This window comes from Perca flavescens, chromosome 13, assembly GCF_004354835.1.
Source record: "Perca flavescens isolate YP-PL-M2 chromosome 13, PFLA_1.0, whole genome shotgun sequence".
Classification (NCBI taxonomy): domain Eukaryota; kingdom Metazoa; phylum Chordata; class Actinopteri; order Perciformes; family Percidae; genus Perca; species Perca flavescens.
The window spans coordinates 34,906,411-34,919,696 of NC_041343.1; positions in this window are offsets into that span (position 1 = coordinate 34,906,411).

The following is a 13,286-nucleotide window of genomic DNA, read 5'->3' on the forward strand; positions in this document are numbered from 1 at the left end:
ATCATATTCATGTCCATAAAGGGACTAGCTGTCTGTGAGCTATTTGGCCTCATCTTCAAAAATGAAGTACCGTAAAACTTCGAATAGGATCCCGGAGTTTTAGTTGACCAAATAGACCATTGGGACAGGCATCTATGGGATGTGGATAACCGTATGGGGTTATTTGTAGGGATGCTTGACATTGATTTTGTACCGATATCCGATATACCAATATTGTCCAATGCTTAATTTCCGATACCGATATTAGCCGATACAGATATCGAAACATATGATCGTTTATAGGCTTACTGACCACTGTTCCATGACTCCCTTGATACTGGGGATTTGAATGTTTTGAAGGACTAGCCAGCAACCGGTAGGCTAACTGGGGTGCGGTGCTTACTACCCCTTCGAGAGAAGATGCCAACTGAACATTTCTTTGACTGAGGTAAACTGAAAACAAATATCCACACAAGAACAAAAATTCAACTCATACCACTCATTGGGGCTTAGATCTGCCCTGCTCAAGAATTTATTTACTCTACAAACCCTGTGTGTATGCTGGTTGGCCAAAAACCTACAGCAACACCCAGATTTTGTCTGCATTCGCTTTGAGAGGAAACAAGCTTTCCAATAAGGTATAAAATGACATACATACTAAACCATTTCAAAAACCGATACCGATATTTACCGATATTGAATTTTAAAGCAAATATCGGCCGATAATATCGAGCATAGTTATTTGTCTAAATATGTGTTTCTGCCCCAAGGGACAGGCGTCTGGGACTGGGCTATTATTTGAAGTGTTACGGTAGGTCTGCAACCTTTCTGAGAGTCCACTAATCAGCATAATTCAACACAGCTTAAACTTTGACCTATTTTGATGTGTTTTACATTTTTGGGAAGTTACATTTTTCATTTTCTGCACGACTAACAAAAATGACTGATGGATTGTTTTGGCAAAAGATCTACATGTATGCAATGTTTGTTCTTTGGTGACTAGCGTGACTTGAAATGTATTGAGTTACAATTACTCAATCTCAACATGCTTGATTAGCCTACATGTAGAGTTACTACAAGTTACTAAAAATTGTACAATAAGTAATTACATAATTCAATAGGTCTACATAGTTACTTTGCGCCTCTGCCATGCAGGACCCATATATGTGTTCCCAGTTCAAACCCATGCCCACTTTGCCCATAAATATACCATGCAGGACCCATATATGTGTTCCCAGTTCAAACCCATGGCCACTTGGCCCATAAAAATGCCATGCAGGACCCATATATGTGTTCCCAGTTCAAACCCATGGCCACTTGGCCCATAAAACTTCAATGCAGGACCCATATATGTGTTCCCAGTTCAAACCCATGCCCACTCGGCCCATAAATGTGCCATTCAAGACCCATATATGTGTTGCCAGTTCAAACCCATGCCCACTTGGACCATACATATGCCATTCAAGACCCATATATGTGTTACCGGATCAAACCCATGCCCACTTGGCCCATAAGTATGCTATGCAGGACCCATATGTGTGTTCTCAGTTCAAACCCATGCCCAATTGGCCCATGCCTGTCCCTTATGGGGGCCATGTAATCAGCTCATATGGGCTTCCTATGTGGGACTCATACTACAAAACTTACATGGGACCCGCTGATTTCACCCAGCCAAAGCCCATGCCCACACAGTAACCATGGAACCCGTACTTAACCCATTTGGGCCCCACATGTCATTGCTGGCTGGGACCCCATTCATTCTCCTCAACCCTCGTTATCCCAATAAACCATTTTCTCTGAGCTTTTGCGTTTGGGTCCGTTCTGTGTTAGCCACAACACCTTGACCCAAGCTGTTTTAGACCCATATCAATCTTATCCTGTCTTTCGAAAGTCTTCGAAAGCTTGGTCAAAAAACAGATTACCAACCATCTGGAATCCCACCGTGTCCTTGGACCTTGTCCTGGTCATGGCTGTACCACAGCCACCTTCAAAGTCATAAATGGCATCACAGCTGCCACTGACAAAAAAACATTACTATGCAGCCGTCTACATTGAGCTGTTACATGGTGTCAAGAAATATATTCTAATGCTCAAACTGATTAATAGATTATCAGAATAGTTTGAGATTTATTTAATAGTTGATGGCTAATACACTAATCTTTTTGTACTGTGATCATTTCAACGCATTCCCATGAATTGGTCCGTATGATATTCGATGAAAATGTATGCATAGCAATACATAAGATATCGTACAAAACTAGGCTGGTCAGATGATGCCAGCTACGATGCTCCGTCGAATCAGCAGTAGTTTGTGTTTCAGTTAACCTGAGAATAAGGTAAAATATGACTTGAAAAAAAATGTTTCTGCCTGTAGTGTCTCATCTTAATTAAATATTTGCAACCCCTGCTGCTTTCAGCTTCTGTAACGATGAAATTCTTTTAACGGTCACACTTCAATCAATTTTTTTATGGTTTTGCCTTTTTTGAGTATATTTCGTTTGTTATTGTTATTAAAGTTATTCCTCTTCAAAAAATTTTAGTAACTCATTTCTCACGTTCTACATATGAACATTGTATCTTCTGAAAGTGAGTCTTAAAGGAACACGCCGACTTATTGGGACTTTATCTTATTCACTGTAACCCCCAGAGTTAGACTAGTCCATACATACCCTTCTCATCTCTTATTGGGACTTTATCTTATTCACTGTAACCCCCAGAGTTAGACTAGTCCATACATACCCTTCTCATCTCTTATTGGGACTTTATCTTATTCACCGTAACCCCCAGAGTTAGACTAGTCCATTCATACCCTTCTCATCTCTTATTGGGACTTTATCTTATTCACCGTAACCCCCAGAGTTAGACTAGTCCATACATACCCTTCTCATCTCTTATTGGGACTTTATCTTATTCACTGTAACCCCCAGAGTTAGACTAGTCCATACATACCCTTCTCATCTCTTATTGGGACTTTATCTTATTCACTGTAACCCCCAGAGTTAGACTAGTCCATACATACCCTTCTCATCTCTTATTGGGACTTTATCTTATTCACTGTAACCCCCAGAGTTAGACTAGTCCATTCATACCCTTCTCATTTCTTATTGGGACTTTATCTTATTCACTGTAACCCCCAGAGTTAGACTAGTCCATACATACCCTTCTCATCTCTTATTGGGACTTTATCTTATTCACTGTAACCCCCAGAGTTAGACTAGTCCATTCATACCCTTCTCATCTCTTATTGGGACTTTATCTTATTCACCGTAACCCCCAGAGTTAGACTAGTCCATTCATACCCTTCTCATCTCTTATTGGGACTTTATCTTATTCACTGTAACCCCCAGAGTTAGACTAGTCCATACATACCCTTCTCATCTCTTATTGGGACTTTATCTTATTCACTGTAACCCCCAGAGTTAGACTAGTCCATACATACCCTTCTCATCTCTTATTGGGACTTTATCTTATTCACTGTAACCCCCAGAGTTAGACTAGTCCATACATACCCTTCTCATCTCCGTGCGTGCTGTAACACTGTCTGACGGCTCCAGCATTAGCTTAGCCTAGCACAGATCCTGCAGGTAACTGGTTCCAACTAGCCTACTGCTCCCAATTGTGACAAAAGTGACAAAATAACACCAACATGTTCCTATTTACATGTTGTGATTTATAGAGTCTGGCGTGCACAAAAAACAACGTAACATGATACAGCCATCTTCTAACAGTAAACAAACCGAACTATATTCTCAGACAGGCTTGCTGCGAGCATATCACCCGCAAGTACTATATTCTTCCGCCTGAGAATATAGTTCCCGGTTGTTTTACAGTTAGAAGATGGCTGTGTCTCATGTTACGTTGTTTTTGTACACGCCAGACTTATAAATCACAACATGTAAATAGGAACATGTTGGAGTTATTTTGTCACTTATTCAGAGCAGTAGGATTACTGGAACCAGTTAGCTGCAGGATCTGTTCAGGTCTGATGCCGCTGGAACCGTCAGACAGCGTTACAGCACGGAGATGAGAAGGGTATGTATGGACTAGTCTAACTCTGGGGGTTACAGTGAATAAGATAAAGTCCCAATAAGAGATGAGAAGGGTATGTATGGACTAGTCTAACTCTGGGGGTTACAGTGAATAAGATAAAGTCCCAATAAGAGATGAGAAGGGTATGTATGGACTAGTCTAACTCTGGGGGTTACAGTGAATAAGATAAAGTCCCAATAAAAGATGAGAAGGGTATGTATGGACTAGTCTAACTCTGGGGGTTACAGTGAATGAGATAAAGTCCCAATAAGAGATGAGAAGGGTATGTATGGACTAGTCTAACTCTGGGGGTTACAGTGAATAAGATAAAGTCCCAATAAGTCGGCGTGTTCCTTTAAAGACGTAAAGATGACATGTGAATAAACTGAACTGAATATATTTACAGAGAAGGGTCAAAATCTTGACACATATACATAAAAATATCCTGATTCTAAACAACCACATTTATTAATTTTGACTTAGTTCTGATTATGTATGATCCCATAACTATAAAATTCTCAAAAGTCAATTAAATATTCTGTTTCTATTTTAAACACTTGTCTTGCTTTCTAATCATTAAACCTTGTTCGAAATGTAGTAAATTAAACACTTTGATTACATAGGACTCAAAATGATCAGTTTAATATTTGACGATTAAAAAAACCTTGCTTTTTTCTCTCTCTCTCTTTCTTTCTCTCTCTCTCTCTGTCTCTCTCTCTCAGTCCAACAGGTGGCGTTCTCAGCCTCTCTCATAGCAGATGGAGGTAAATACGGAAATGTTGGACCCTTTCCCACATCCACTCTTCTGATCTACAAAAACATTGTCACCAACATCGGAAATGCCTACAACTCAAACACAGGTAACTCTGATCTTCTAACAATACATTTTAGGGATGCACTGAATATGAACATGAGATGTGATATATCGTGCACCCTTATATTTCATTTAAAGTATGTTGCTGTTCAAACACTTTTTTAATTTTCAATTCAAAATGACAAAAACAAACATCCAACAGGTCGGTTCACTGCCCCAGTGAGAGGAGCGTACTACTTTGAGTGGTGGGTCGCTGCATTTGCATACAACAACCTCTCTTCAAGTGCTGGGTTAATGAAGAACTCACAGAATGTTTTCTTGGCATGGCAGCAGGTGACGACCGGTTTTGCGACTTCTTCTAATGGTGTTACACTGCTGCTGGAGGTGGGAGACTTTGTGTCTGTGCTTCTGTGGGCTAACACTGTGGCGTATGACAACCAAAATCACCACACCACCTTCAGTGGGTTTCTGCTGTTCCCCATGTGAGACAGAAACAGCAGCTCATTGATAGTCACGCAGGTTGTTGTTGTCTTAAACAAGTCTTCATAACACTTCATAGATTTGATCTGATTTCATCTGCATCCAAATAATGATAAGTAATAATTATAGACATGTATCTTTTTTTTCTTCAAATTTTAAAGTGATTAAACTTTCTGATTCTCTCTTGTTTCTGTCATTTTAATCAAATAAAAATATATCATTGCAATTACATCTGTGAGCATTTCTTTAATCTGTTTGAACTTTAACTTATTGAAAGCAGATAATCTAATTCACCATCATATCAGTATAAAGAAACAGAGAATGTTAAGCTGTTGTAACATATCAACTCTGTCTGATGTCCACATGAGACTCTCTGGACATCGGACGGTTCAGTCTCACTTTCTAACATGAAGACACAACAGGACATTTATCAACTTAAATAAGTAGTTTTGGTGTCTAAATCTAACCAATCTGTGACTGTTTCACAGTGTTATTAACGACATAAAACTGCAACAGTTTCCAGTTGTCAAAAAAAAGTAAAACTCATACAAGCAACAACATTATTGAAAAAAAGCTATTTTGTTGTTGAAAAAGTGACAAAGAAAGTCATTTGGACATGTAATTTTAGGAGTTAAAATCATGTCTCTAGATCAGCTGGCCCACTCAGAACCACAAATCAATTTCCAAATATCAAATTGTTGGTTTCACAGGTACTGGGAGCAAGTGGTCTATAACATTTACATTGTTGTTATACTGGCCTATAACTTAAAAGAAAAGAGGTTTGTTGCCAAGCAACTGCGGCCTCATCATCAGTCATCTTGACTGTCTGACCTCATTCACAACGCCACGCGGCGCCAAGAGAGAAATAATCAGCCCAAAAAGAGAACTGGACCAAGAGAATCATGTCTTCAGGCAAGATGGGAAACAGATTATCTTTTTACTGAATTCAAAGGCCAACATTTATAACTGGAAACAAAATCAGGAATTAAAGCTAAACAGTAGAGAGTAGTATGTAGAGAGACAACAGTAGAGAGTAGTATGTAGAGAGACAACAGTAGAGAGTAGTATGTAGAGAGACAACAGTAGAGAGTAGTATGTAGAGAGACAACAATAGAGAGTAGTATGTAGAGAGACAGCAGTAGAGAGTAGTATGTAGAGAGACAGCAGTAGAGAGTAATATGAAGAGAGACAGCAGTAGAGAGTAGTATGTAGAGAGACAACAGTAGAGAGTAGTATGTAGAGAGACAACAGTAGAGAGTAGTATGTAGAGACAACAGTAGAGAGTAGTATGTAGAGAGACAACAGTAGAGAGTAGTATGTAGAGAGACAACAATAGAGAGTAGTATGTAGAGAGACAGCAGTAGAGAGTAGTATGTAGAGAGACAGCAGTAGAGAGTAATATGAAGAGAGACAGCAATAGAGAGTAGTATGTAGAGAGACAACAGTAGAGAGTAGTATGTAGAGAGACAGCAGTAGAGAGTAGTATGTAGAGAGACAACAGTAGAGAGTAGTATGTAGAGAGACAACAGTAGAGAGTAGTATGTAGAGAGACAACAATAGAGAGTAGTATGTAGAGAGACAGCAGTAGAGAGTAGTATGTAGAGAGACAGCAGTAGAGAGTAATATGAAGAGAGACAGCAGTAGAGAGTAGTATGTAGAGAGACAACAGTAGAGAGTAGTATGTAGAGAGACAACAGTAGAGAGTAGTATGTAGAGAGACAACAGTAGAGAGTAGTATGTAGAGATACAACAGTAGAGAGTAGTATGTAGAGAGACAGCAGTAGAGAGTAGTATGTAGAGAGACAACAGTAGAGAGTAGTATGTAGAGAGACAGCAGTAGAGAGTAGTATGTAGAGAGACAGCAGTAGAGAGTAGTATGTAGAGAGACAACAGTAGAGAGTAGTATGTAGAGAGACAACAGTAGAGAGTAGTATGTAGAGATACAACAGTAGAGAGTAGTATGTAGAGAGACAGCAGTAGAGAGTAGTATGTAGAGAGACAACAGTAGAGAGTAGTATGTAGAGAGACAACAGTAGAGAGTAGTATGTAGAGAGACAACAGTAGAGAGTAGTATGTAGAGAGACAGCAGTAGAGAGTAGTATGTAGAGAGACAGCAGTAGAGAGTAGTATGTAGAGAGACAACAGTAGAGAGTAGTATGTAGAGAGACAACAGTAGAGAGAAACAGTAGAGAGTAGTATGTAGAGAGACAACAGTAGAGAGTAGTATGTAGAGAGACAGCAGTAGAGAGTAGTATGTAGAGAGACAACAGTAGAGAGTAGTATGTAGAGAGACAACAGTAGAGAGTAGTATGTAGAGAGACAACAGTAGAGAGTAGTATGTAGAGAGACAGCAGTAGAGAGTAGTATGTAGAGAGACAACAGTAGAGAGTAGTATGTAGAGAGACAACAGTAGAGAGTAGTATGTAGAGAGACAGCAGTAGAGAGTAGTATGTAGAGAGACAGCAGTAGAGAGTAGTATGAAGAGATACAACAGTAGAGAGTAGTATGTAGAGAGACAACAGTAGAGAGTAGTATGTAGAGAGACAACAGTAGAGATTAGTATGTAGAGAGACAGCAGTAGAGAGTAGTATGTAGAGAGACAACAGTAGAGAGTAGTATGTAGAGAGACAGCAGTAGAGAGTAGTATGTAGAGAGACAGCAGTAGAGAGTAGTATGTAGAGAGACAGCAGTAGAGAGTAGTATATAGAGAGACAACAGTAGAGAGTAGTATGTAGAGAGACAACAGTAGAAAGTAGTATCTAGAGAGACAACAGTAGAGAGTAGTATCTAGAGAGACAACAGTAGAGATTAGTATGTAGAGAGACAACAGTAGAGAGTAGTATGTAGAGAGACAGCAGTAGAGAGTAGTATGTAGAGAGACAACAGTAGAGAGTAGTATGTAGAGAGACAGCAGTAGAGAGTAGTATGTAGAGAGACAGCAGTAGAGAGTAGTATGTAGAGAGACAACAGTAGAGAGTAGTATGTAGAGAGACAACAGTAGAGAGTAGTATGTAGAGAGACAACAGTAGAGAGTAGTATGTAGAGAGACAGCAGTAGAGAGTAGTATGTAGAGAGACAGCAGTAGAAACTAGTATTTAGTGAGACAACAAAGATCATACCGCCAGCAGTTACAGGAACTTTTAAGATGTAATGTTTTCTTGTATGTTACTCGATAGGCTTAGATTTCGGGGGAAGCAGGGGATATGTCACGCCCCATAAAGAGAAGAGAGCTCATTTGATGGCCCACCGGTTTGTCTCTCATCTTAACACTGGCCAATCACACCCTACTAAGGCCCACCTCCATCCTATCATAAAGACAGAGCACATTTAAGTCTCGCCCACCGGTGGGGAAAACAACTCTCCGTTGACTTGTATTCTTGTTTTGCGTGAAAGTGCCTCCTAATCAATTCCATCTGCTAGCAAACAAGAGAAACATGCCTAAAAGCTGCTCTGTGCTGATATTTACTACCAACAATGTAGAGAACCCAGTACTGACGTTTTTTATAAGCTGCCGACCCGATAAACTGAGCTTTAATGAAAACAAAGAGTGCAAACCGATGTGAGGAATCAGCAGAGAGAATGGGAGACACTAAAATAGTGTTATGTCTAACGTTATGTTTGCAGCAAGCATTTTTGTTACCAAGTCCATGTGTTAGTTTTAGCTAACTATATGAAAGCTATAGTATTTTGTTTGCAAGTGTCTCAGTTTTCTAATAACGTTACATAACTAACATTAGCTTACTAACGGTTAACTTGCCTGAAATGCCAACAAACAGTGTTTCCAAGTCCGCTTATTATAAGCGACTTTGTGCTTGTTTTTCTGTAAAGTCGCTTACAAATATTGGTAGTTGCGGGTCGCGTTTTTTTTGGGCTGGTTTCTAAAGTGTAGTTGCTTATTCGGGATTGTTCCCAGCTCCATAGTAAGTTGTCAAGTAGATATGTAATTCAAACGTAGGAGTTTGTCTTGCCTGTTCCCTCTGTCCCTCCCCTTTCCCCATACACACAGGACACAGCAGAGTTTTTTCCCACCCACATCCTGCTTCTAATTGGCTCTGACCCAGATGGCAAAGAGTACTAGCCAATCAGAGGCAGAGCGGGGCAATCCGTTTTTTTTTCTCTTTAGGAAAACGTCAGTGAGTGATGAGAAAGATAATGGTGGTGTTATTCTTCATATATATGAGGCTAAAGTGTTTTAGACCAAGCCTCATCCTCACCTGTTCAAATGGTTTTGACTGGAATGGTTTTTAAACCAGTTTAGTTTATTTAAGTCTTTTCTAACTTACTCATTTGTTTATCAGAGCAGGAGCCACTTTATAGCAGCAACCTAAAATTATCAATAATTTCTCCTGTTTCTGGGTTATAGTTATTTAAAAATGGGATGCAATAATAAATAACGAATTTGTGAATTCAGGATGATATTTATTTGTGTGTGCAAATTTTAATGATCAGAAGTTTACTGTGTATATAATGTACTTGGTACATCAGTCTGTATTTTATATCCCAACAAAGCCAACAAAGTGCCTGTGGCTAGCTAAAAACATGAGGTTTAAACATGATTTTTGTTTTAGCACCCTTTGTCTACCATTAGTAAGCTAATGTTAGTTATTAGCAAGCTAAGGCACTTGCAAACATAGTAGGCAACTATAGCTTTCTGATTTATCCACTATAACACAAGCTGCATACTGTGTACAAAAGGCAGCTTTAGCTTCTCTTACAGACTTGTCACTTGTTTACTGTACAAGACATCTTAATGACAGCCAGGCTCCACCCTCAACTTTTAGTCATCCTGACATCAAGAGCCAGGCCAGCCTATCTTACTTACCACTCAGCTTAGTGGCAGTAATATGGGTTGGTATGTACATGTGTTGATGGGGAGTGCAAGGAGTGGTAGGCTGGTCTGGGGCTCAAAGGTCCATGATTTTTGCAATAAATTAAAACTGCAAAAACATATCCCATAAATGGTGAAAGAATCAAAATGGGACAAAAGCATATTGTCCCAGCCCTAGAGTTCGTATGTAAAAACAGCTCACCATTCTCTGTTTCTTCATACTGCTATGATGTTGAATTTGATTATCTGCTTTCAATAAGTTAAAGCTGAAACAAGAACAATAAAAAAACACTCACAGATATAATTGCCATGATATGTTTATTCTTTAACTAAAATGACAGAAACAAGACAAAATCAGAAACATTAATGACTTTAGATTTGAAGGAAAAAAGGTTCCTGTCGACAATTATTACTTATCATGATTTGGATGCAGATGAAAATCAGATGAAATCTATGAAGTGCTATGAAGACTTGTTTAAGACAAGAAAAACCTGCGTGACTATCACAGAGCTGCTGTTTCTGTCCTACATGGGGAACAGCAGATGCCCACTGAAGGTGGTGGGGTGATTTAAGTTGTCAAACGCCAAACTGACACAACGTCTCCCACCTCCAGGAACAGCATAACGCCATTAGAGGAAGTCCAAAATAGGCCGTCTGTTGCTCCCATGCCAAGAAAATTTGGTTTGAGTTTTTGAACAACGCAGCAGCTGAAGAGTGGGCACCGTTGTCTCCCTGTGCACCAACCCACCACTCAAAGTTGTACGCTCCTCTCACCGGGGCAGTGAACACACCTGTTGGATGATTGTTTTTGTCATTTTAAATGGAAAATAAAAAATAGTTTGAACAGCAGCATACAAGTGAAATATATTAGGGATGCACAATATTTGCCTGAAGAAGACCCAGCTGGGTCAAAACGTTGCATTTTATATTAAATATGGGAGTTTAAAGCAGTGTTGCGGACATTATATTCTTTTTTTTTTTATGCATAATATATCGCATACATCTGCACAACATAACAACAATCACATCTTTAAGAAATCCATGTCCAGTATTACCGTAATCCCTCAAATAAAAACTGGTAGTCAATTAAACGCCGGGCCTCTGATAGTGGCCGGGGCGTGGTCAACACAGACAAATAAAAGCCAGCCTCAAATTAAGGCCGGGGAAAAAATAGTGTGGATAATCTCCTAAATGCCTTACATATAATATTAAGTAAAAATTAAATTCAAGTTCAATGTAATGTACATTTCTACCGATTTAATTTAATGGATTCACCAATATAGTCATGCTTTTTCACACACTTTTTTTTCTGGATAATGGTACTCGTGTAAAGTATTATTGTCCTAACGGTATTTTAGTCAATGTGGCTGTATGTGTAATGTAGACATTTTGACATTGACCCCAGGAGAATCCGATACTGGAAGAAACAGAAGGATGAGCTGACAAGATTAGCCGACGAGAGCAGAGCACGGCTAGCTAGCTGGAGGTGGGAGGAAACACGTTAGCCTGGTGCTAGAAACAAAGTTAGCTAGCATCTGTAACGTTAATCAGATACTGGTGTAACTACTGTATGCTCTTATCGTAATCTACCAGCATTACTGTAGTACCTGTATTTGAAATAAATACCCGGTACATTTACATGGTTAAAACTGACAAAATGGTGGTGTTTGATTCATTCTGACCCAAATTGCTTTGTCGCTCTTCTGGCTGTTGTTGTATATGGTGATATATTTGCAAATGTTTCTTAAAAAATGAATGAACTCTGTCCACTGTAACGCTATGGCTTTTCATTTAAGGGTGTTTTCACACATACCTCATTTGGTCCAGACTTTCGGACTTTTCAGTTTGATCCGAACCAAAATTACAGGTGTGAAACCTTCCCCGGGCCACGGTCACGATCAAATTATGGTCCAATAAAAAGAGGTGGTCTTGGTCCAGACAAAACTGAACCATGGTCCGGTTCATTTATAGTGTGAAAGCATTTTTAGGATGGTTTGGACTTTCGGACCAAATACAAGAAGCTCTGGCAGGCTCTCCTCGTGTTACAAGACCGGGAAAGCTCCTTTAAGGAATAGCTCGGTTCTTAGTGTGTAAGCTACATGTGAGAGAGTGAGTAACGGTTAATGCGCTCAGAGCAGACAGCTGTCGGCTATCAGAGGAGAGAATACATCAGCAGTTTACTTGTTAAGTGGTAATGTACAGCGTAGGTTTCAGTTTGTCTCTGAATAAATGCTCCAGAAAGAAGGTTCCCGTGTCTTGCTTCTCAACATCACAACAAAACTAAAAGAGCCGCGTCAGTAGGAGAGAGCAGCAGTCAGTAGGAGAGAGCAGCAGTCAGTAGGAGAGAGCAGCAGTCAGTAGGAGAGAGCAGAAGTCAGTAGGAGAGAGCAGAAGTCAGTAGGAGAGAGCAGCAGTCAGTAGGAGAGAGCAGAAGTCAGTAGGAGAGAGCAGCAGTCAGTAGGAGAGAGCAGAAGTCAGTAGGAGAGAGCAGAAGTCAGTAGGAGAGAGCAGCAGTCAGTAGGAGAGAGCAGCAGTCAGTAGGAGAGAGCAGAAGTCAGTAGGAGAGAGTAGCAGTCAGTAGGAGAGAGCAGCAGTCAGTAGGAGAGAGCAGCAGTCAGTAGGAGAGAGTAGCAGTCAGTAGGAGAGAGCAGCAGTCAGTAGGAGAGAGCAGCAGTCAGGAGAGAGCAGAAGGAGGAGAGAGCAGCAGTCAGTAGGAGAGAGTAGCAGTCAGTAGGAGAGAGTAGCAGTCAGTAGGAGAGAGTAGCAGTCAGTAGGGGAGAGAGCAGCAGTCAGTAGGAGAGAGCCGTCAGCAGTAGGAGAGTCAGTAGGCAGTCAGTAGGAGAGAGTAGCAGTCAGTAGGAGAGAGTAGCAGTCAGTAGGAGAGAGTAGCAGTCAGTAGGAGAGTAGCAGTCAGTAGGAGAGTAGCAGTCAGTAGGAGAGAGTAGCAGTCAGTAGGAGAGAGTAGCAGTCAGTAGGAGAGAGTAGCCGTCAGTAGGAGAGAGCAGCAGTCAGTAGGAGAGAGTAGCAGTCAGTAGGAGAGAGCAGCAGTCAGTAGGAGAGAGTAGCAGTCAGTAGGAGAGAGTAGCAGTCAGTAGGAGAGAGTAGCAGTCAGTAGGAGAGAGCAGCAGTCAGTAGGAGAGAGTAGCAGTCAGTAGG